Raw genomic sequence first — 22,687 nt, 5'->3', positions numbered from 1 at the left:
TTTACAGAGTCAGCATATCGCCCCCAACAACAATCCGGGTCCTCATTTTACCCACCTCGGGAGGATGGAAGGCTGAGTCAACCTTGAGCCGGTGAGATTAGAACCGCTGAACTGCAGAACTGCAGTCAGCTGAAGTAGCCTGCAGTGCTGCATTTAACCACTGTGCCACCTCGGCTCTCACAACTTCTGTTCCATGGGTTGATTGCTCTCACCATCAAAAAATTTCTCCTTATTTCCAGGTTGAATCTCTCCTTGATCAGTTTCCATCCGTTATTCCTTGTCTGGCCTTCGGGTGTTTTGGAAAATAGTTTGACCCCCCTCCTCTCTGTGGCAGCCCCTCAAATATTGGAAGGCTGTTCTGTCTCCCCTGGTCCTTCTCCTCTCTAGACTAGCCATGCCTAATTCCTGCAATTGTCCATCATATGTCTTAGCCTCCAGTCCCCTAGTCATCTTTCTTGCTCTTCTTTGCACTCGTTCTACAATCCTAGAGGTCTGTTCTTCAACATAATAGGGCAGTTAGATACAGATTAGCAGTTGGAAGGGACCTTGTAGGTCATCTAGTCCACCCCGCCCCAAGCAAGAGACCTTACACCATTTCTGACAGATGGCAGTCCAGTCTCTTCTTGAAAGCCTCCAGGGATGAAGTTCTCACAACTTCCGGAGGCAACTTCTGTTCTGTTGGTTGATGGTTCTCACTGTCAGAAAGCTCCTCTTTATTTCTAGGTTGAATCTCTCCTTGATCAGTTTCCATCCGTTATTCCTTGTCTGGCCTTCAGGTGCCTTGGAAAATAGCTTGACCCCCTCCTCTCTGTGGCAGCCCCTCAAATATTGGAAGACTGCTCTCCTGTCTCCCCTGGTCCTTCTCTTCACTAGACTAGCCCTGCCCGGTTCCTGCAACTGTTCTTCATATGTTTTAGCCTCCAGTCCCTTAATCCTCCTGGTTGCTCTTCTCTGCACTCTTTCCAGAGTCTCAACATCTTTTTTTAATAGTACGGCGACCAAATCTGGGTGCAGTATTCTAGGTGTGGTCTTGCTAAGGCTTTATAGAGTGGTATTCGTACTTCCCTTGATCTTGATTGCATTTTCATTCAACCATCATTGATATTAGTGATTGCTTGTGGCCTGGTCTAGAGTGGATGCAGTTAGAATGGTTCCACGGAGATGTGTTCGGACAGCGCTGGCTCTTCGGCTTTGAAACGGAGATGAGCACCGCCCCCTAGAGTAGGGAACGACTAGCTCATATGTGCGAGGGGAACCTTTACCTTTATTTCGCCAACGAAGTCCATCACCTTTCTGCCTGTTCCTCATTTCTTCAAAGCTGAAGTGGTTCCACGCGAAGTGATTCAGCAGAAAACGTCGAAACACCCCCACCCCCTCCCCAATTCCATGTCTTGCAGTAGATCAAATGCTTTCCCAATTTGATGTCTTTGGCTGGATGAATCCAAGAAGGTTGTATGCTGCTCTCTTAATTACAGATTGAAAAAAGCGATACCTTGACAGCCTATAAATAAGGGAGAGATAAGAAAGGAACAACCTTGTTCATGACCTCCATTCCGTGGAGAAACACTAGAGAATCAAGAGTCAGAATCAGCATTTTTTTCTGAATTCTAATGAAACTTCTGGATGCTTAGGCTAATTTGGGTCGGTGGTCTGTCTCTCCTCTTCAGAGCTGGTGCATTCCCCCCTCCCCAACTCTAAAATCTTACCATGCTATTCCTTCAAAGCCTTCTTCTCAAGAGATCTCGCCTTGATGGAGATCATGGCAAAGAGTTCAGGCTCAGTTCGTGGACTACCAAGAGAAGATTTGAAGGGGGGAAAAAAACATGGAATCATCTTGTACAGTACTGGGATTGGTATTGCATTGAATCGAAGAGCTCTCTGAAGGAGCCGAGGTGGCGCAGTGGTTAGGGTGCAGTACTGCAGGCCACTACAGCTGACTGTTATCTACAGTTCAGCGGTTCTAATCTCACCGGCTCAAGGTTGACTCAGCCTTCCATCCTTCCGAGGTGGGTGAAATGAGGACCCGGATTGTTGGGGGCGATATGCTGACTCTGTAAACCGCTTAGAGAGGGCTGAAAGCCCTATGAAGCGGTATATAAGTCTAACTGCTACTGCTATTGCTATCTTTTCCGGAAAAAGAGACTAGGGCCGAGATAGTAAACCAGGGGTGGGTTCCTGCCAGTTCTAACCTCTTCTATAGAAGAAGTTCCACAAATCTACCGTGCCGTTTAGAACCGGTTCCAGTTCTCTCCCCCCTGCCTGTCCGCACATCATCAAGATGAAGAGCGAGAGGAGGAATTCTGGGAGTTGAAGTCCACAAGTCTTAAAGCTGTCAAGTTTGAACACCCCTGGGGTTTTTTTCCTAAAGGGTTAGGGGTGCAAGGGTCTTGTAACTTGACAGCTTTAAGACTTGCACGCTTCAATGCCAGAGTTCCTGAGCCAACATGACTGGAGGAGGAATTCTGGGAGTTGAAGTCCACAAGTCTTAAAGCTGTCAAGTTTGAACACCCCTGGGTTTTTTTTCCTAAAGGGTTAGGGGTGCGAGGGTCTTGTAACTTGACAGCTTTAAGACTTGCGTGTTTCAATGCCAGAGTTCCTGAGCCAACATGACTGGAGGAGGAATTCTGGAAGTTGAAGTCCACAAGTCTTAAAGCTGTCAAGTTTGAACACCCCTGGGTTTTTTGTCCTAAAGGGTTAGGGGTGCGAGGGTCTTGTAACTTGACAGCTTTAAGACTTGCACTCTTCAATGCCAGAGTTCCTGAGCCAACATGACTGGAGGAGGAATTCTGGGAGTTGAAGTCCACAAATCTTAAAACTGTCAAGTTTGAACACCCCTGGGTTTTTCTTTCTAAAGGGTTAGGGGTGCAAGGGTCTTGTAACTTGACAGCTTTAAGACTTGCGTGCTTCAAAAGCCAGAGTTCCTGAGCCAACATTTTGGTTGCTAAGCAAGAGCGTTGTTAAGTGAGTTTCACCACATTTTACAAGTTGGCCACGCCCACATAGTCACATGGCCAGCAAGCCACTCCCACCCAGTCACATGGCTGGCAAGCCACTCCCACAAAGCAGGCCACACCTAAAGAAGAGGTTCTAAAAAAATTTGAAACCCACCACTGTAGTGAACCAATGGCACCTGTGCCATAGGTGGCACATGGAGCCATTTCTGAGAGCACGCAAGGCATGCACATCCCATATGGGCTGGCTCTGTGTGCCATTTCTGGCATGCATGCCATAGGTCCACCACCACCACCGACCTATGAGTGCAAGTGGCACTCCAGTTGTTTTGGAACTGGACTCAAGGCGCCTATTGCTATTGTACCATCCTTGCTTGCCTTTGTCATAGTTGTTCTATTTCTATTTGTAGGTCTTTGTATTTTGTTATCTTCTTCAGTTCTTTCTCTTCTATTCTGCTGTCACTGTCGTCGTCATCATCATCATCATCATTATAAAAAGCTTGGTGTCAGGCCTGCATTTATATTCCTTTTAGAATTTTGGCCTGCCACACTTTCTCTAATTTCATTATGCTGTTTCTTTAAATATAGTCGATGGGAGGGGGGAATAGATAGGAGTAGGATTGTGGAATGTATTGTTTTTCATTCTTTACTAGAAGCCAAGGTCATCTTTGTCTCTGCAGTTTCACACCTGACCAGAAGAAGCTGGGCATGGAAGCCAGCGTGGAAGGAGAAGATTGGACCATGTGATGGACTGTGATTGTGGGGGCAAGATCATGAACTTTTTTTTTAAACATATTTTTTATTTCCATTTTCACTAACATACAATCACATGTATACTATACATAGCCAGTATCATATAGTATTAAATAATGATTACATCCATTCCTCTTGTCATCAATGCCCCCAAAAATAAAAACCCATTATTAGCTCTTCTGCTCTCTATACACCTCTTTCTTCTACCTATCTCCTACTTCCTATCTTCCCTCCATCATCCTTTCCTACTCTACTTCCCCTTCCTTTCTCCTTCTCCTCGCTCTACATTCCACTCCTCCTTATCCTCATCCTCCTCATCTTCCCCCCTTACCCTCTCTCCTATCCCTCTCTTCCTATCTTTCTTCTCCCTTCTGTTTCCCACTCTTCCTCTCATTGGTGTATTTCCGCTTCCATATCAATATACTTAACATATCCTTATCTTCTTGGCCCAAAGAAAAAGGTAAACAAGCTGTCAGATGGCTGATGGATTGGTCATCCGACAGATAACGCAACCAGGATTCCAGAGCTGTAACGGCCAGCTCCCATCAGCAAGCCCCTCCCAGCGGAAGTGTGTGATCATGAATTTTTAACTGGGCGGGATTCTGATGTAACTTCCAGAATTTGGATAATGTCAGCGTTCCAAGTATTATGTAGAATTAAATCAGAGTCCAAGGCAAAACGATCCTTAAGGTTCCAATTTAATAAAGTAGACATCTTAACACAGATGTGCTAAGGTGTCTGCTTTATTAAATTGGAACTTTAAGGATCGTTTTGCCTTGGACTCTCATTTAATTCTACATGATACTTGGAATGCTGACAGATGCTTTAGTGGTGGACCATGTGATGGATTGTGGGTGTGGGGACAAGATCATGAACTTTTAACTGGGTGGGATTCTGATGTAACTTCCAGAGTTGGGATCCCCCAGCTATGTGCCAACATGCCTGCTTTATTAAATTGGAACTTTAAGCATAGTTTTGCCTTTGATTTTGATTTGATTCTGCATGGTATTTGGAACGCTGACACTTGGACTATCCCCAGTAGTTGTTTTCTGATTTAGAAACTCACTCCTTTCTCTTCAACAACTCCTTTCAACTTTAAAACTTTTTTTTTTCCTGGCTAGATTCTCGATATTGATGAAATTGAGTTGGCGTTCTCTGGAGAGGCAGAACGTTATTAAAGCAGTTAACCCAGCTTAGCTGTAGCTATCAATTAAAACCTTTCATTTGCACTAGGCAAGGCTGATAGCTTACTTGAAGTTCAAGGTTTTTTTTAATGGGATGTTAATTGAGTACACCTGCAGTTGCCCAAAACTTTCATGAACGATTAAGTACAATCACTGCAAATTTTACTCGCCGTCTTTGCCAGATACCCAAATATTTCGTGCGGCAATATCCAGCAGGATACATTGGTGCGGTGGAAATTTTCAACCTTTGTCTATTTTCTGATTTATCCTCTTTCTTGCTATTTTTATTTGTTCACTTCCCTTTTAATTTGTGCATGCATAATGTTTCAATTAAAATATCTCTTCTGCTAGATATTCTTGGTATCGTTTAGCAGCTGAGTTATAGGTTCAGATTATAGTATATCTGAATTTCTAGGGTTTGTTGGACGACCACATTTCTTTGTTCAGATATAGCGTTGGAAAATCATCTATCTATCTATCTATCTATCTATCTATCTATCTATCTATCTATCTATCTATCTATCATCTATCTATCTATCATCTATCTGTATTTGTATTTGTATCTGTATCTGTATCTGTATCTGTATCTGTATATCTATCTATCTATCTATCTATCTATCTATCTATCTATCTATCTGTATGTATCTGTATCTGTATCTGTATCTGTATCTGTATATCTATCTATCTATCTATCTATCTATCTATCTATCATCTATCTGTATTTGTATCTGTATCTGTATCTGTATCTGTATCTGTATCTGTATCTGTATCTGTATCTGTATCTGTATATCTGTATATCTATCTATCTATCTATCTATCTATCTATCTATCTATCTATCTCTCTCTCTCTCTCTCTCTCTCTCTCTCTCTATCTCTATCTCTATCTCTATCTCTATCTCTATCTCTATCTCTATCTCTATCTCTATCTCTATCTCTATCTCTATCTCTATCTACCTATCTCTATCTATCTATCTATCTATCTATCTATCTATCTATCTATCTATCTATCTATCTCTATCTATATATCTATATCTATATCTATATCTATATCTATATCTATATCTATATCTATATCTATATCTATATCTATATCTATATCTATATCTATATCTATATCTATATCTATATCTATATCTATATCTATATCTATATCTATATCTATATCTATATCTATATCTATATCTATATCTATATCTATATCTATCTATCTATCTATCTATCTCTATCTATATATCTATATCTATATCTATATCTATATCTATATCTATATCTATATCTATATCTATATCTATATCTATATCTATATCTATATCTATATCTATATCTATATCTATATCTATATCTATATCTATCTATCTATCTATCTATCTATCTATCTATCTATCTATCTATCTATCTATCTATCTATCTATCTATCTATCTATTTGCCTGCCAAGGTTATATAAAGCCATTATTATTCCATCTGGGCAACTTTAAGATGTATGGACTTCAACTCCCAGAATTCCCCAGCCACAAACTATTAGCACTTAGACTTATATACCGCTTCACAGTGCTTTACAGTCCTCTCTAAGCAGTTTATAGAGTCAGCTTCTTGCCCCCAACAATCTGAGTCCTCATTTTACCCGCCTCTGAAGGACAGAAGACTGAGTCAACCTTGAGCCGGTCAGGATCGAACTCCTGGCAGTGGGCAGAATTAAGACTGCAACGCTGCATTCTAACCACTGGCAAGGGGAAGGAAGGTAGATAGGTAGGTAATAGCACTTAGACTTATATACCGCTTCATAGTGCTTTTACAGCCCTCTCTAAGAGGTTTACAGAGTCAGCCTCTTGCCCACAACAATCTGGGTCCTCGTTTTACCCACTTCGGAAGGATGGAAGGCTGAGTCAAGCTTGAGCCAGTCAGAATCGAACTGCTGGCAGCCAACAGAGTTAGCTTGCAATACTGCATTCTAACCACTGTGCAAAGAAGGAAGGAAGGAAGGAAGGAAGGAAGGAAGGAAGGAAGGAAGGAAGGAAGGAGGGAGCGGGAGGGGAAAGGAATTCCAGGACTGGCCCATGTTCCTCCCCAACCTCCTCACTGTCCAAATCTGCTCCCAGCTCCGTTGGCCGCTGGCGGGCCACAACAGGTCAAACCAAACCATCGAGCCGAGGTGGCGCAGTGGTTAGGGTGCAGTACTGCAGGCCACTTCAGCTGACTGTTATCTGCAGTTCAGCGGTTCTAATCTCACCGGCTCAAGGTTGACTCAGCCTTCCATCCTTCCGAGGTGGGTGAAATGAGGACCCAGACTGTGGGGGCGATATGCTGACTCTGTAAACCGCTTAGAGAAGGCTGAAAGCCCTATGAAGCGGTATATAAGTCTAACTGCTATTGCTATTGCTATCTTAAGGGCTGTAGGAACCAACTCATCAATTCTTCCTAGTCTATTATTTTTTTTAAAAAAAAACTTGAATTAGAAGGTCCTAGGATCTAATCTGGATCGGTCACCAGGGACCAGCTGTTTCGGTCTGCTGAGCTTCCGGTCTCGTGCTGGAGCCCATCTTCAGAGGACACCTGTCTAGCAGAATGCACACACTGCGTGAGGGAGAAGTTACCTGAGGATGGGCGCTAGCATGATTCTAAACACCTTGAAGACCAAACCTCTAGTCCTGGTGACAAACCCAGATTCTGGGTCATTTCTATTCACTTTCATCCGTAGAAGGTTCTTGGATGTCCTTCCATGCTCAAAACTAAGCTAGGAAATTATCTGAGCTAGGTTTCTTGCCAATTCGGATACGAACTGACCCACTCTGTATCTTCCGGGCTAATATGCATAATGGAAGGTCATTTTCCTTAGGTTTTTGAGACCTCTAGAAATTGAATAATATCCTGTTGTTTTTAATGACTTGAGTAATTTCCATTAGGTAGTTCTATAAATTGAATAAATGTAATTAAATTAAAAGGAGGCATATTAGGGTAGATTAAATGGAGAAGTGTGTTCATTGCAAGACGAACGTTCCGAAAATACACATTTAAAATAGCAATTTAAAAGGACTTTAAAAAAAACACACACACACACACCACCAGCTAATGGGGAAATGGAATCGTGTGTAACTGCAGCTAGCCAGCTTTATTCAATTGTCAATTTAATAGCTAAATCCCAACCACATGTCTCTGAAATGATTGATTTCAGATGTCGGTTGGAAGCCTAACAGTATTACCAAGTGGGAAGGCACCTCAGAGGCCTTCTAGTCCAACCCCTGTTGAAGCAGGGGGGGGGGGAGCTTGTACCAATTCCGGACAAATGGATGTCCAATCTCTTCTTGTATCCTAGTGAGGATTTTTCTTCTTCTTTTTAAACATTTGCTACAAAAGGTTTGGAGAATCTTTCCAAGGACCCTTTGGCTTTGAGGTACGTGGATGAAGAAGTCCCTGTGCTTTTTAAGACCAGAAGATGAAGGGTAGAATAGAAGAACAGAGTTAGAAGGGACCTTGGAGGTCTTCTAATCCAACCCCCTGTTCAAACAGTTCAAGGTTGAAGAGGTTCCTGTGTGTTTTAAGACCAGAAGATGAAGGGTAGAGTAGAAGAACAGAGTTGGAAGGGACCTTGGAGGTCTTCTAGTCCAACCCCCTGTTCAAACAGTTCAAGGTTGAAGAGGTCCCTGTGTCTTTTAAGACCAGAAGATGAAGGGTAGAATAGAAGAACAGAGTTGGAAGGGACCTTGGAGGTCTTCTAATCCAACCCCCTGTTCAAACAGTTCAAGGTTGAAGAGGTTCCTGTGTCTTTTAAGACCAAAAGATGAAGGGTAGAGTAGAAGAACAGAGTTGGAAGGGACCTTGGAGGTCTTCTAGTCCAACCCCCTGTTCAAACAGTTCAAGGTTGAAGAGGTTCCTGTGTCTTTTAAGACCAAAAGATGAAGGGTAGAGTAGAAGAACAGAGTTGGAAGGGACCTTGGAAGTCTTCTAGTCCAACCCCCTGTTCAAACAGTTCAAGGTTGAAGAGGTCCCTGTGTCTTTTAAGACCAAAAGATGAAGGGTAGAGTAGAAGAACAGAGTTGGAAGGGACCTTGGAGGTCTTCTAATCCAACCCCCTGTTCAAACAGTTCAAGGTTGAAGAGGTCCCTGTGTCTTTTAAGACCAAAAGATGAAGGGTAGAGTAGAAGAACAGAGTTGGAAGGGACCTTGGAGGTCTTCTAGTCCAACCCCCTGTTCAAACAGTTCAAGGTTGAAGAGGTCCCTGTGTCTTTTAAGACCAAAAGATGAAGGGTAGAATAGAAGAACAGAGTTGGAAGGGACCTTGGAGGTCTTCTAGTCCAACCCCCTGCTTAGGCAGGAAACCCTACACCACTTCAGAGAAATGGCTATCCAACATCTTCTGAAAAACTTCCAATGTTGGGGCATTCACAACTTCTGGAGGCAAGTTGTTCCGTTGATTAATTGTTCTAACTGTCAGGAAATTTCTCCTTAGTTCTAGGTTGTTTCTCTCCTTGATTAGTTTCCACCCGTTGCTTCTTGTCCTGCCCTCAGGTGCTTTGGAGAATAGCTTGACTCCCTCTTCTTTGTGTCATCCCCTATTCATCTTTGTTGCTCTTCTTTGCATTCTCTCGGATTAAAGAATGAAAGAAAGAATGAAGGAAAGAAGAAGGCGAACGTTATGGCTGGGCTGCAAATCCAGATAGTTTTCCATAAGCTTTAAAGGGGGTTTAAGCCTGTTGATGCGGCTTTTATATCTGGAGATACGCCTGAAGCATAACTGCCAGGAAGAAGAAACTGTCTAGGCCTGATTCTTATCTCCCTTTTTCTTTTATATCAAGGCAGGCCTTTTAAGGTGCTAGAATTTTAGATACGGCTTTGAGAAAGAGGGAGGGCGGGAAGAAGGAAGGAGCTAACAGAATAACAGAGTTGGAAGGGACCTTGGAGATCTTCTAGTCCAACCCACTGTTCAAACAGTTCAAGGTTGAACTGTGAAGGGTAGGGAAAAAAGCAACGCCATCCTAAAAGAAGAAACTCAACATAACACCATTTGGGCTTGTTTGATGTAAGATGGGGCAAAGAGAAACTCAGACAAGCTTTTAAGACACAGTTATTCCACCCTATGACTATAGGGAACTGTTCTGACCCCCCTCGTCCCACACCAACAGACTCCGAGCCAAAGATAAGTTACGGCATTTAATTAAGAAGACAGACAGGTCCTTGGCAGCAAACCGGCACAGACAAGCTTGGGCAGCAATCCAGCACAGATACGCCATGGCAGCAATCCAGCCTGCCAAGTTCACAATAATGTTCTCCAACATTAGTTCCTGCGTTGACTTCTGCAAGAGGGGCGTGTGCACAAGCAGTCCTTATTATAGTCTGGAGAGGAGCCTAATGACCACCAGCTGAGTGCAATTACCTCCTGTACTTACGCAACTATTCCTGATGCCTATTAGCTCTTCGGTGCCGGGCATCCAGGAACAACTCACTGCTGGCATCTGGATCACTGTCCCTTGTCTCCTCCCCACTGGTCCAAGGCTCAGGTGCCTCCTGGTGGCCAACCAGCCTCTCTGTGCCCTGCTTGGAGTCGGAACCCTGTCCATGGTCCTCCACATCCTCCAGAGCCAACTCATAGGGCCCCTCGCTGTTGGAGTCTGGTGGCAGCTCCAACAGCTCCTGCTGGGCCACAACAGGGAACATTCCTTGAATTCTTCCTCCATCCGTTTCTTCTCTTTGAGCATCTCCAAGGGTTGATCCTCAGTGCTGCAATTGATTGGCACAGTCCCCAGGAGAGAGCGTGTGTCCCAAGGATTCTACCCTGCTCATATGCATTTTTCTGGCATTCTTGGAGAAGTTGTGGTGACTTTGTTAGAACTGAAATGTAATGGCTACTAAGCATTCTAATGCATAATTTATTCCAGCTATGTTAGTTGGTGAACTATATTGTCTATGACTCCAGGTTTGATTCCAAAGATTGGAGACATGTTAAGTTAGACAGTGTCATGAATAGAATAGAATAGAATAGAATAGAATAGAATAGAGAATCAGGAATAGAGTAGAGTAGAATAGAATAGAATAGAATAAAGAATCAGGGATAGGATAGGATAGGATAGGATAGAATAGAATAGAATTCTTTATTGGCCAAGTGTGATTGGACACACAAGGAATTTGTCTTTGGTGCATAAGCTCCAAGTGTACATAAAAATACATTCATCAAGAATCATAAGATACAACACTTAGTAATAGTCATAGGGTACTAAATAAGCAATCAAAACTATACTAGGAAACTAAAACAATACAATACAATACAATACAATACAATACAATACAATACAATACAATACAATACAATACAATAGCAGAGTTGGAAGGAACCTCGGAGGTCTTCTAGTCCAACCCCCTGCCCAGGCAGGAAACCCTATACCGTTTCAGACAGATGGCTATCCAACATCTTCTTAAAGACTTCCAGTGTTGGGACATTCACAACTTCTAGAGGCAACTTCTGTTCCACTGATTAATTGTCCTCACTGTCAGGAAATTTCTCCTTAGTTCTAAGCTGTTTCTCTCCTTGATTAGTTTCCACCCATTGCTTCTTGTTCTACACTCAGGTGCCTTGGAGAATAGCTTGACTCCCTCTTCTTTGTGGCAGCCCCTGAGATATTGGAAGACTCCTATCATGTCTCCCCCTAGTCCTTCTTTCTATTAAACTAGACATACTTTATTCCTGCAACCGTTCTTCATATGTTTTAGTCTCCAGTCCCCTAATCATCTTTGTTGCTCTTCTCTGCACTAATATGGATCGTAAAGATTTAAGCAAGAAAGTTATAGTCATAAGTAGGAGGAGATAGGTAATAGGAAGGATGAAAAGAATAATAGTAATACAGTGTTCGTAAACAGTTTGACAGTGTTGTGGAAATTAGTTGTTTGGCAGAGTGATGGTATTCAGGGAAAAAAAACTGTCCTTGTATCCAGTTGTTTTGGTGTGCAATGCCCTATAGCATCGTTTCGAGAGTAGAAGTTGAAACAATTTACATCCAGGATGCGAGGGGTCTGTAGATATTTTCCCAGCCCTCTTTTTGACTCGTGCAGTATACAGGTCCTCAATGGAAGGCAGGTTAAGAGCCGAGGTGGCTCAGTGGTTAGGGTGCAGCACTGCAGGCCACTTCAGCTGACTGTTATCTGCAGTTCAGCGGTTCTAATCTCACCGGCTCAAGGTTGACTCAGCCTTCCATCCTTCCGAGGTGGGTGAAATGAGGACCCAGACTGTGGGGGCGATATGCTGACTCTGTAAACCTCTTAGAGAGGGCTGAAAGCCCTATGAAGCGGTATATAAGTCTAACTGCTATTGCTATTGCTATTGGCAGTAATCGTTTTTCCTGCCGTTCTGATTCTCCTCTGAAGTCTGTGTCTGTCTTGTTGGGTTGCAGAGCCAAACCAGACAGTGATGGAGGTGCAGATGACAGACTCAATCACTCCTCTGCAGAACAGAATCAGCAGCTCCTTGGACAGTTTGAGCTTCCTGAGTTGGCACAGAAAGAACATTCTTTGTTGTGCTACTTCGATGACGTTTTGATGCTAGGCATCCGTTTTAAGTCTTGAGAAAGGAAGAGGTGCAGAATTTGGATTTTCTCCATTCTCCTCTGCAAATCTTCAATGACCAACGAAGGAGAATATTTGTAACTCGGGATTGAAATGAGGGATCCTTGGTGTTCCTAGAGCTGGTCGTTTTCTTGCAGATGTTTATCCAAACTAGGTAGCAATAGCAATAGCAGTAGCAATAGCAGTTAGACTTATATACCGCTTCATAGGGCTTTCAGCCCTCTCTAAGCGGTTTACAGAGTCAGCATATCGCCCCCAACAACAATCCGGGTCCTCATTTCACCCACCTCGGAAGGATGGAAGGCTGAGTCAACCCTGAGCCGGTGAGATTTGAACAGCCGAACTGCAGAACTGCAGTCAGCTGAAGTAGCCTGCAGTGCTGCATTTAACCACTGTGCCACCTTGGCACCTTGGCATCAGTGCTAGGAAATCCTAAATTGCCTCCAGAAGGGAAAAGGTTGCTGCCTTCCACAGCTTCAGGTATGAGCTGGATGCTCCAGAGATGAGCATTATGGATCTGTCATGATTCATATTTCAAAGTTGAGAGACAGGAGTTTTGGAAACAAGAAGCTTGGAACTGACAGTGGGCACAATCAATCTCCATGAAATGTCAGCTACTAAAAGGCGCTTGGCTAGCTACAAGCAGAAACAGTTGGAGGGATTAAGTAAGCCTTCATCTGATCTTCCATGGTAATTATTGTCAATAAATTGAAGAGGGAATGGGCTGTACCTGCGCACCGAAGTGATTTAGAGCAAGACATTCTAACGCAAAGAAGATGCTCTCATTTAGGAAAGGAAGAAGACAAATCAGTTGAAGAATTGTTAGCAGCTTTAGGTTGTGGTGTCAACCCTGAAGCTGGCCTGAGCAAGGCCATTTTCTGGCCTTCCATGTTGCCACACTGGAGCTGAGGGTTAGGGAGGGGGGAATAGAGATAGACGGGGTTGCAGCCAAAACAAAATATGTTCTCCTGAGAACCAAGGTCATTCCCTTTAGAGCAGGGGTCACTGTTGTGGCCCAGCAGGAGCCGTTGGAGCTGCCACCAGACTCCGACAGCGAGGGGTCCTATGAGTCGGCTCTGGAGGATGTGGAGGACCCTGGACAGGGTTCGGACTCCCAGCAGGGCGCAGAGAGACCTGGTTGGCGCCTGAGCCTTGGACTAATGTGGAGGTGACAAGGGAGAGTGATCCAGAAGCCAGCAGTGAGTTGTTCCTGGATGCACGCCATCAAAGAGCTACTCGGCGTCAGGAACAATTACGCAATACAGGAGATAATTGCGCTCAGTTGATGGTCATTAGGCTCCTCTCCATACTATAAAAGGACTGCTTGTGACACGCCCTTCTTGTAGAAGTCAACGCATTGACTAAAGTGAACGTAACTAACTTGGCAGGCTGGATTGCTGCCAAGATTTGTCTGAATTGCTGCCAAGGTTTGTCAGACTTGCTGCCAAGGTCCTTATCTGTTTGTTTGCTTGGCTTTCAGCCACCGAGATTCTGGTCTTGTTATTAAAGGACATTCTAATTAAGCTTGTCGCGACTTTCGTTACTGGATGGAGGAGGGGGTCAGAACAGTCACTAACCTTTCGGATCTCAGGGACCATTGAATTCATAATTTTAAATCCTGTGGACCACTAATATGAACTTTTTTTTTAAAAAAAGATAAATAGTATTTGGTGCAATATAAAAAATGCAAATAATTTTTCTGCAGACCACCAAACCTTCTCGCGGACCACCAGTTTGATGATCACTGCTTTAGGGAATAGCTTGACTGTGTCATTGGAGTTCCAGTCCCCACCTCCATCAAATATCAGAAGTGCAACAGGGGCAGGATGTGTGTATTTATTTGTGTCTATCTGTGTGTGTGTGTGTGTTACAGGATGCCACGGACTGTAGGGTTACAGAGTGTTTTTCTCTCTAGCTCAAACTATGCCTGGAAAGTGACCTCATTATACGGAGTGAGTCCTTATTTAAAAAGAGGTGAATCAATCTTCAGTTTATATAATGAAGAACCGTAAGCCAATTTATTCACGAGAGTCCCTGTACCTATTAATGCAGACTTTCAAACAAACTTTTTGCCCAACTCTTGAGCTTCCACTGTGGCCTATAATTATTAACATGTAGAGATCAAAGGAGAAAGGATCGCAGCCATTTGGGGGAAATGAATTTAATTAGCGCTCGGTGCAAACGGGGAGGGGGAGGAAGGGGGGGGGTTGCCTTCTGATTCTCAATGCTTGCCTTTTGTTTTCCTTTTTTTAATACGTGCATGGGAATCAATTCACAAGGCAAGGCTTTTACACACACACACACACACACACAAACACACACACTGTCTCTCCGCTGGCAAGGCTTTTCGCCGGCAGAGGGTTGCAGGAGGCTGCCACAGCCGGAAACAAACCTCAGGCCGGAGGGGAGCGGGACTGCGTGCAGCTTTCCCAAGCTCCCTTTCTTGATGGCGGAGGCACTGCGGGCCAATCCTTTGCTTTTTCCAGAGCAGCCCCGTGGCCAGATCTAAGCGGTTCACCGACAAATGCACGCCCGACAAAACCGCGGAGAGAAAACGGCGGCGAGAAAAGCCGAGGTGGTGCAGTGGTTAAGGTGCAGTACTGCAGGCTACTTCAGCTGATTGTTATCTGCAGTTCAGCAGTTCAAATCTCACCGGCTCAGGGTTGACTCAGCCTTCCATCCTTCCGAGGTGGGTAAAATGAGGACCCAGACTGTGGGGGCGATATGCTGACTCTGTAAACCGCTTAGAGAGGGCTGAAAGCCCTATGAAGCGGTATATAAGTCTAACTGCTATTGCTAAAACCGCGACGTTGAAATGGCGCCCACAAAAGCGCACCGACAAATGCGCGCCGACAAAAGCGCACCTTCAACAAACAACACAGAAACAACGTAATAACCCTAACCCTAACCCTAACCCTAACCCTAACCCTAACCCTAACCCTAACCCTAACCCTAACCCTAACCCTAACCCTAACCCTAACCCTAACCCTAACCCTAACCCCAACCCTTACCTTAACCCTAATCGCGCTTTTGTGGGTGCGGTTTTGTCGGCACGCTTTTGTGGGCACGCTTTTGACGTCGCGGTTTTCTTGCCGCGGTTTTGTCGGTGCGGTTTTGTCGGGCGCGCATTTGTTGGGTCACGGATCTAAGTACTCCAAGGGCCAGATCCGACCCTCGGGCCTTGAGTTTGACACCCTTGCCCTAACAGGGACAGAGAAAGCAATTCAGTTACACAACTTGGGCACCATTGTTTTACTTTTGTCCAAGGCTCATGGCGCTGAAGTGAAACCAACCCTGGTGCGCTTTCTGATTCCACCAGAGTTTTGGGGATGTGGCGCAGGGACTCCAGCTGCCCACTTCGAAGCTCAGAGCGGCTTTTGGCTTAGCAATCTATCGGACGTGCTCTGAATCCAAGAGGTAGCTATTTGAAATCTCTTGTCCCTTGATTTTTCAGCTTGAAATTAGGTTTCATGTGGCAGCTGAAGCTGAATGAAATGAGTTTGGGGGGGGGGGACCGGCACTGCTTTGAGATGGGATTTACCATGCCCAGTTTCGAAAATGAGTGAGTATTTCTTGAACTGTAGGTTAAGAGTCTATGACAGTCTGGCCTGAATCTAACTCACGGCATTCTTTCCCGCCCTGAAATCAATTTTTACAGCCTGTGAAAGTGAGATTTGGGAACTTTGTTCAGGCCCAGGCAGATAATGTCCAAGAACTGCGTTTTATATATATATATGACATTATATATATCTTGGACATTATATATATACAACCCCTGGTAAGCCCCAATTATGGGAGGAAGCTAACTGCTTCCAACATCTGTCAATTGGCTCGTCACAAGAGTCCATCACGACAGAAACCCAATATTTTTACTGTTGCCTTTGTTATATTTGTGTTTTTTTTAATTTGTGCTGATAAATAAATAAAGGGAGACTAGCATAGATCTATTTCAAGCTATTTAGCTCTCATCAGCTAGCCATACCCTTACTGGGATTTGAACCTGGGCTATATTACATACTAGGCAGTAATCTTAGCCATTAGGCCACAGGCTCTTATCCGTTATCAGCGAAGCCAGGGTGAAAGGTATCTATTAGATTTTTTACAACCCCTGGTAAGCCCCAATTATGGGAGGAAGCTAACTGCTTCCAACATCTGTCAATTGGCTCGTCACAAGAGTCCATCACGACAGAAACCCAATATTTTTACTGTTGCCTTTGTTATATTTGTGGTTTTTTTAATTTGTGCTGATAAATAAATAAAGGGAGACTTGTACAGATCTATTTCAAGCTATTTAGCTCTCATCAGCTAGCCATACCCTTACTGGGATTCGAACCTGGGCTATATATATATTGGGGCTTACCAGGGGTTATATATATATATATATATATATTTGTTTTATGGGGGAAATATATATATATATATATATATATATATATATATATATATATATATATATATATATATATATATATATATATATATATATATATATATATATATATATATATATATATATATATATGTATATATTTCCCCCATAAAACAAAAATAAAACATTTGCACATCTGCTCTGCACAAAGAAGCCTGCATCCGTTATCTCTTTATCTTGAGTCGGTTTGAATGTAGGGGATTATTTTTTTTAAAGCAAATATTGAGAAATGGCATTTGTTTGTCATCTCGTCACATAGGTATTTTTTTTTTCCTGGGTGGCGGTTTGTGCAATTTAAATTATAAAGTGAAAATGAAGAGGTAAAAGGCACCAGGAACAAACACGAACAGGCATTTCATTTATGTATTCAGTATGTCAAACATGTACAAGGTAACAGGTATAAGTATAAACATGAACGAAGGAAATGGGTACGAATAAATGGGGACACTAGGACAGGGACGGAAGGCACGCTGGTGCGCTTATGCAGGCCCCCTTTACGGACCTCTTAGGAATGGGGTGAGGTCCACTGTTTGAGGTTGAAGCTGTGGGGGGTTTGAGGATGTAACAATGGAGTCAGGTAGAGCATTCCAGGCATTGACCATTCTGTTGCTGAAGTCGTATTTTCTGCAATCGAGTTTGGAGCGGTTCACCTTGAGTTTGCATTGATTGTTTGCCCGAGTATTATTGCAGTTGAAGCTGAAGTAGTCGTTGACAGGTACGACGTTGTAGCAGACAATTTTGTGGACTATGCTTAGGTCAGACTGTAGGAGGCGCAGTTCCAAGTTGTCCAAGGCCACAATTTCAACCTCTTGGCATAAGGGATTCTATTGTGAGCAGAGGAGTTTGCTGAAGAGCAGATGGGTGGAGAGAGAGAGGGAGGGAGGGAGGGAGGGAGGGAGAGAGGGAGGGAGGGAGGGAGAGGGGGAGAGGGAGAGGGAGAGGGAGAGGGAGGGGGAGGGGGAGAGGGAGAGAGAGGGGGAGAGAGAGAGAGAGAGAGAGAGAGAGAGAGAGAGAGAGGGAGAGAGGTGACTTCTCCTTTGAACAAACCAAGATTGATCAACTGGGGGAGTGTTGATTTGCAGAAGGAAAAAATCCAAGTCCAGATGTCCACCTGCACTTTAAAGGGGAAAAAAAAAACAATCAAAAGAAGTTTGGTTCTTCCTTGCTCGAAAAAATCCCCATTGTGGAATCTTCAAGGAAGGTTGGGAAAAAATACCATATTTTTCGGAGTATAAGACGCATCAAGGTTCTGAAGAGGGAAATTAAAGAAAAAAGTTTTTGCACTCTGCAAACCTCCCAAAAATGGCCCGTTTTTTTGCAAAAACGGGCCCATATTTTTTTTTTAAAAAGGGGGCATGAATAGCCTTTAGGAGGCTTGCAAAATACTCCTGGGGGGCCAAAAATGAGCAAAAGACGGCCCCATTTTTCATGAAAATGGGCCCATTTTTTGTCAAAAAAAAGGGCATTTGGAAGCTTATAGAGTACTCCTGGGGGCTGGGGGGGACAAAATTGAGCAAAAAATGGGCCATTGGGTGGGTAAGTGGGTGTGTCTGGAGATTGTTATGTGTGTTGGGCCTGGTCTTTGTGGGTTATGTGAATTTCGTTGTATGTGTATACTCTGTATATATGTATAATGACAATAAAGTAAAATAAAGTAATAAAACTCAGAGAAGTGAAACACTGATGGCGTTACCTAGTTGGGAAATGAAATGTCTGCAAGAAAACAGCCAAGCTCAGAGAGCACCCAGGAGCTATCGTTTCAACCTTTATTTCTCCTTTTTCGATCTAACGGTGTTCCCCTTTTAGGGAAATGAAAGCTGGGGAAAAATGCTTAAATAATCAAATACTTTCATGTGGGTGTGATCTGTGAACACACTATTTTCCCCGTATGGTTTACTACAACTATGTTTTTAGCATGTATATTTATGCCAGGGGTGGGTTTCTCGCCCCGTTCCAACCGAACCGGTTGGAACGGGGCCGGCGGTGTCCTCGTGCATGCGTGCAGCGCACGCATGCGTACTAGCGTCTGTGCGATGCTTCAGCTGCTCCTGGAGGATCGCGCAGGCGCTGTATGCGTCCTGCGCATGCGTGGAAGCGCAGAACTCATCAAAACCGGGTAAGGAGCGCGGGCGCGCGGGTGGGCCCTTCGCCGTTCCCGGAAGTTACTTACTTCCGGGTTCGCCGACCAACCGGTTTGCAGGGACCGCCGCGAACCGGTTGAAACCCACCCCTGATTTATGCACACATTTGTCCAATGGAAGACTAGGGGAAAATATCTAACGTTGGGGAGGATAAGGATTACTACGGATGGTAGTCTTGAGCCGTATCTTCGTTAACAACAGAGGTAAAAGCGATGTGATTTCATTCCTTGCTGCGGTAAATCCATCATTATTTTACGATGATCTGACAGGATCCACGGCTTGTCTTTCATTATTTTGTCGAAGCTGAAATAGAAAAGAATAGAAACTCAGAAATGCATTATGCATCATATGTTGGTTGCCGGTTTTTTATTTGCATAAGTATTCTGTGGGATCTAGTCACATTTATTGTGCCAGTTAAGATTTTAGTTTATGAAATTAGGTTTGTTGCTGTGTTGTTGTGAGGAGGAATAATTTGACTTTAATTGCATACTGTATTTTAATTTGCATAGGAGATAGTGGGGCTTGTACGGTGCCTGTGGTAATATGCGCACTAATGGTTCAAGATAAATCATGTGCTTACTAGTCCTGCTAATCTTGGATGAGCTGCATACCAGCTTCTTTATCTGGCCTGCCATAATGTTAATTCAGCCTGGTAATTTCTAATAATTCAGGAATACTGCATCTGGTATTGCATCCGGGCGGCTTACAATAAACAAGGGAAGGGGATAAATAAACAAAACAACACTTTAAAATATACAACATTCACAGTTACCGTGGGGCTGGATGTTTCACAAGCCCCCCCGGCCTGCTGGAGCAGCCAGGACTTGGTGGCTTTGCGGAAGGCCGGGAGGGTAGTAAGGGTCCGGATCTCCACGGGGAGGTTGTTCCAAAGGGACGGAGCTGCAACAGAGAAGGCTCTCCCCCGGGGAGTCGCCAGCCGACATTGGCTGGCAGATGGAATCCGGAGGAGACCTAACCTGTGAGATCTAATCGGTCTATGGGAGGTAATCGGCAGGAGGCGGTCTCTCAGGATACAAACTCAAAGTAAACCGCTCCAAATTCGATTGCAGAAAATACGACTTCAGCAACGGAGGGGTCAACGCCTGGAATGCTCCACCTGACTCTGTTGTTACATCCTCAAATCCCCCACAGCTTCAACCTCAAACTGTCTAGCATGGACCTCACCCCATTCCTAAGAGGTCCGTAAAGGGGGTGTGCATAAGCACACCAGCGTGCCTTCTGTCCCTGTCCTACTGTCCCCATTGATTTGCACTCCTTTCTTTGGTCCATGTTTATATTGTATACCTGCTATCTTGTATATGTTTGACCAACAAATAAATGGGCCAAGAACTTCCGGTGGTCTGGAGTTGTAGGAGGGAAGGACTTCTTCCCCGAGAGCCAAGAGATAGTGGATCTTGGATTGTCTGGTGGGCAGGAAGAGGACAGAGATGGATCTTCCCTGGCAGTTTACAGAGGATATCTTACTACTAATGCGAATTTGTGCTTTAGTCTGGCAAGATTTTGTCTATAAGTGAGCAACAATGAAGTAACTACTCAGAAATAATTCCACCTGTTGTTCTTGGCTCCCTGCACCCCTCATTATCTAAAGCAAAACACAACCCCAGTATTGTGTTTGACAGGGCTGTGTTAGCCATATATATATATATATATATATATATATATATATATATATATATATATATATGTGTGTGTGTGTGTGTGTGTGTGTGTGTGTGTGTGTGTGTGTGTGTGTGTGTGTGTGTGTGTGTGTGTGTGTGTGTGTTTTATTTGTGCTGATAAATAAAGGGAGACAAAAAATCTTATATATATATATATATATATATATATATATATATATATATATATATAATCAATTTCATATATACATTCAATTATATGATCTCATAACTGTTATTAATAATATGTATTTATAACAATTTTTCCCTACAGTTGACAATATACTTGAAGATTGCTTTCTTAACATCCCATAGATCCATCTTATCTTATCTTACAACGGTCCTACTTCTTCTTCCCTCCCTCCCTCTTTCCTTCCCTCGTTTCTTCTCTCCTACTCCCTTCCCTCCTTCCTTCCATCCCTCCTTCCCCTTCCCTCCTTCTCTCCTTCCCTCCCTCCTTCCTTCCCTCCTTTCTTTTCTCCTTCTCTCCTTCCTTTCCCCCTTCCTTTCCTCCTTCCTTCCCCCTTCCTTCTCTCCTACATTGCCTCCCTTCCCTCCTTTCTTCTCTCCTTCTCTCCTTCCTTCCCTCCTTCCTTCCCTCCTTCCTTCTCTCATTCTCTCCTTCCTTCCCTCCTTCCTTCCCTCCTTGCTTCCCTCCCTCCTTCCCTCCCTCCTTCCTACCCCCCTTTCTTCTCTTTCTTCTCTCCTTCCTTCCTCCTCTCCTTTCCCTTCTCTCCTTCCCCTTCCTCCCCTTTACCCTTCCCCTCTTCTTCCCATTCCTCCCCTCTTTCCTACTCTTACATTCCCTCCCATTCTTCCTCTGCTTTTCCCTTTCTCCTATTCCTCTCCTTTCTCCTCTCCTTCCTATCTTTCCTTCTACTCCATATATTTATTTATTTATTTATTCATTCATTTATTTTAAAAACCCAAATTTTCCCTACCTGTTAATGGCTAGTGAATTAACATGTTCATGCAAAGAGGGCCATTCTTTGTACCGAGAACCTAACATAATTAAGATTTGCCTGACACGTTTGTAACTTGAGCTTCTGCCATCTCTGGGAATTATTGCTATAGTTATCGCTTTAGTAGGTATTAAATCGGAGTAATTACTACAAGCACCCATGAGATAGACAATGCGGGGTGCGCGCACGCTGCTCTCGTTTCGGAAAGTCAAACTTTGCATCTCTCAGCTAAGCCATTTGCTAAAGGAGAACAAACCCATCCTGCGTAATCGAATTACTCCCCAAAAAGAGAGAGAGATTTACGAGGCTGTGAGGCAAGTTATCTGAGGCTTTTAAAAGAGGATATTGACTAGATTTTGTCTTGAAATATCTGTTTATTACCACCTCTGCGCTATTCAAGGTATGGCTAATGTCAAACATCAGGCATTGCCCGGATAGTTTCTGATAATTTAAGGTGCCACTTCAGAAAGGTATATAATATCAGGCCTGGAAGCCATTTTGGAACCCTGATCTATAATATTCTGTTTTTGATCTGCGTCTATTCACATATCTATCCAGTTTCCACCTTACGAGCAGATTTGTTTCAGAAGGATCGGCCTTTGAAGCTGATCGTTTAATAAGATTCCCTGAAAAATAGGCATGCATTTATTTTCTCAAAAGTCTATGTCTATAAATCTCGGTTGGCCAAAATGTCCGCCTGGAGATGGCCTTTTCTGAGCTGAAGATTTCTGAGGAGGCTCAAACTGAGGGGACAATGTGGACAACTGTTTTTCTGAATGCCTGAGAAGATTCACAGTCATTCGGTCATCCGTGGTTGTCTCAAAAGTGCTTTTTCAAGACTTCAACTGGACTTTCTGGTTTTTTCTTTCGAAGACGTTTCGCTTCTCATCCAAGAAGCTTCTTCAGCTCTGACTGGATGGTGGGGAAGGGAAGGATTTATACTCCTTGCAGGTTGCTGGTCATTTGCATTCTTTTTAGAGAGTCATTGAGGCCACCTGGAGGTTTATCTGTGACCCCAGGGTCCAGAGGTGGGTTCCTACCA

The sequence above is a fragment of the Thamnophis sirtalis genome, unplaced genomic scaffold (assembly GCF_051295495.1).
Source record: "Thamnophis sirtalis isolate CommonGarterSnake01/CBP01778 unplaced genomic scaffold, rThaSir2_p1.2 scaffold_14, whole genome shotgun sequence".
Classification (NCBI taxonomy): Eukaryota; Metazoa; Chordata; class Lepidosauria; order Squamata; family Natricidae; genus Thamnophis; species Thamnophis sirtalis.
The sequence above is the reverse complement of the archived record's forward strand: the minus strand, read 5'-3'. Positions refer to the sequence as shown.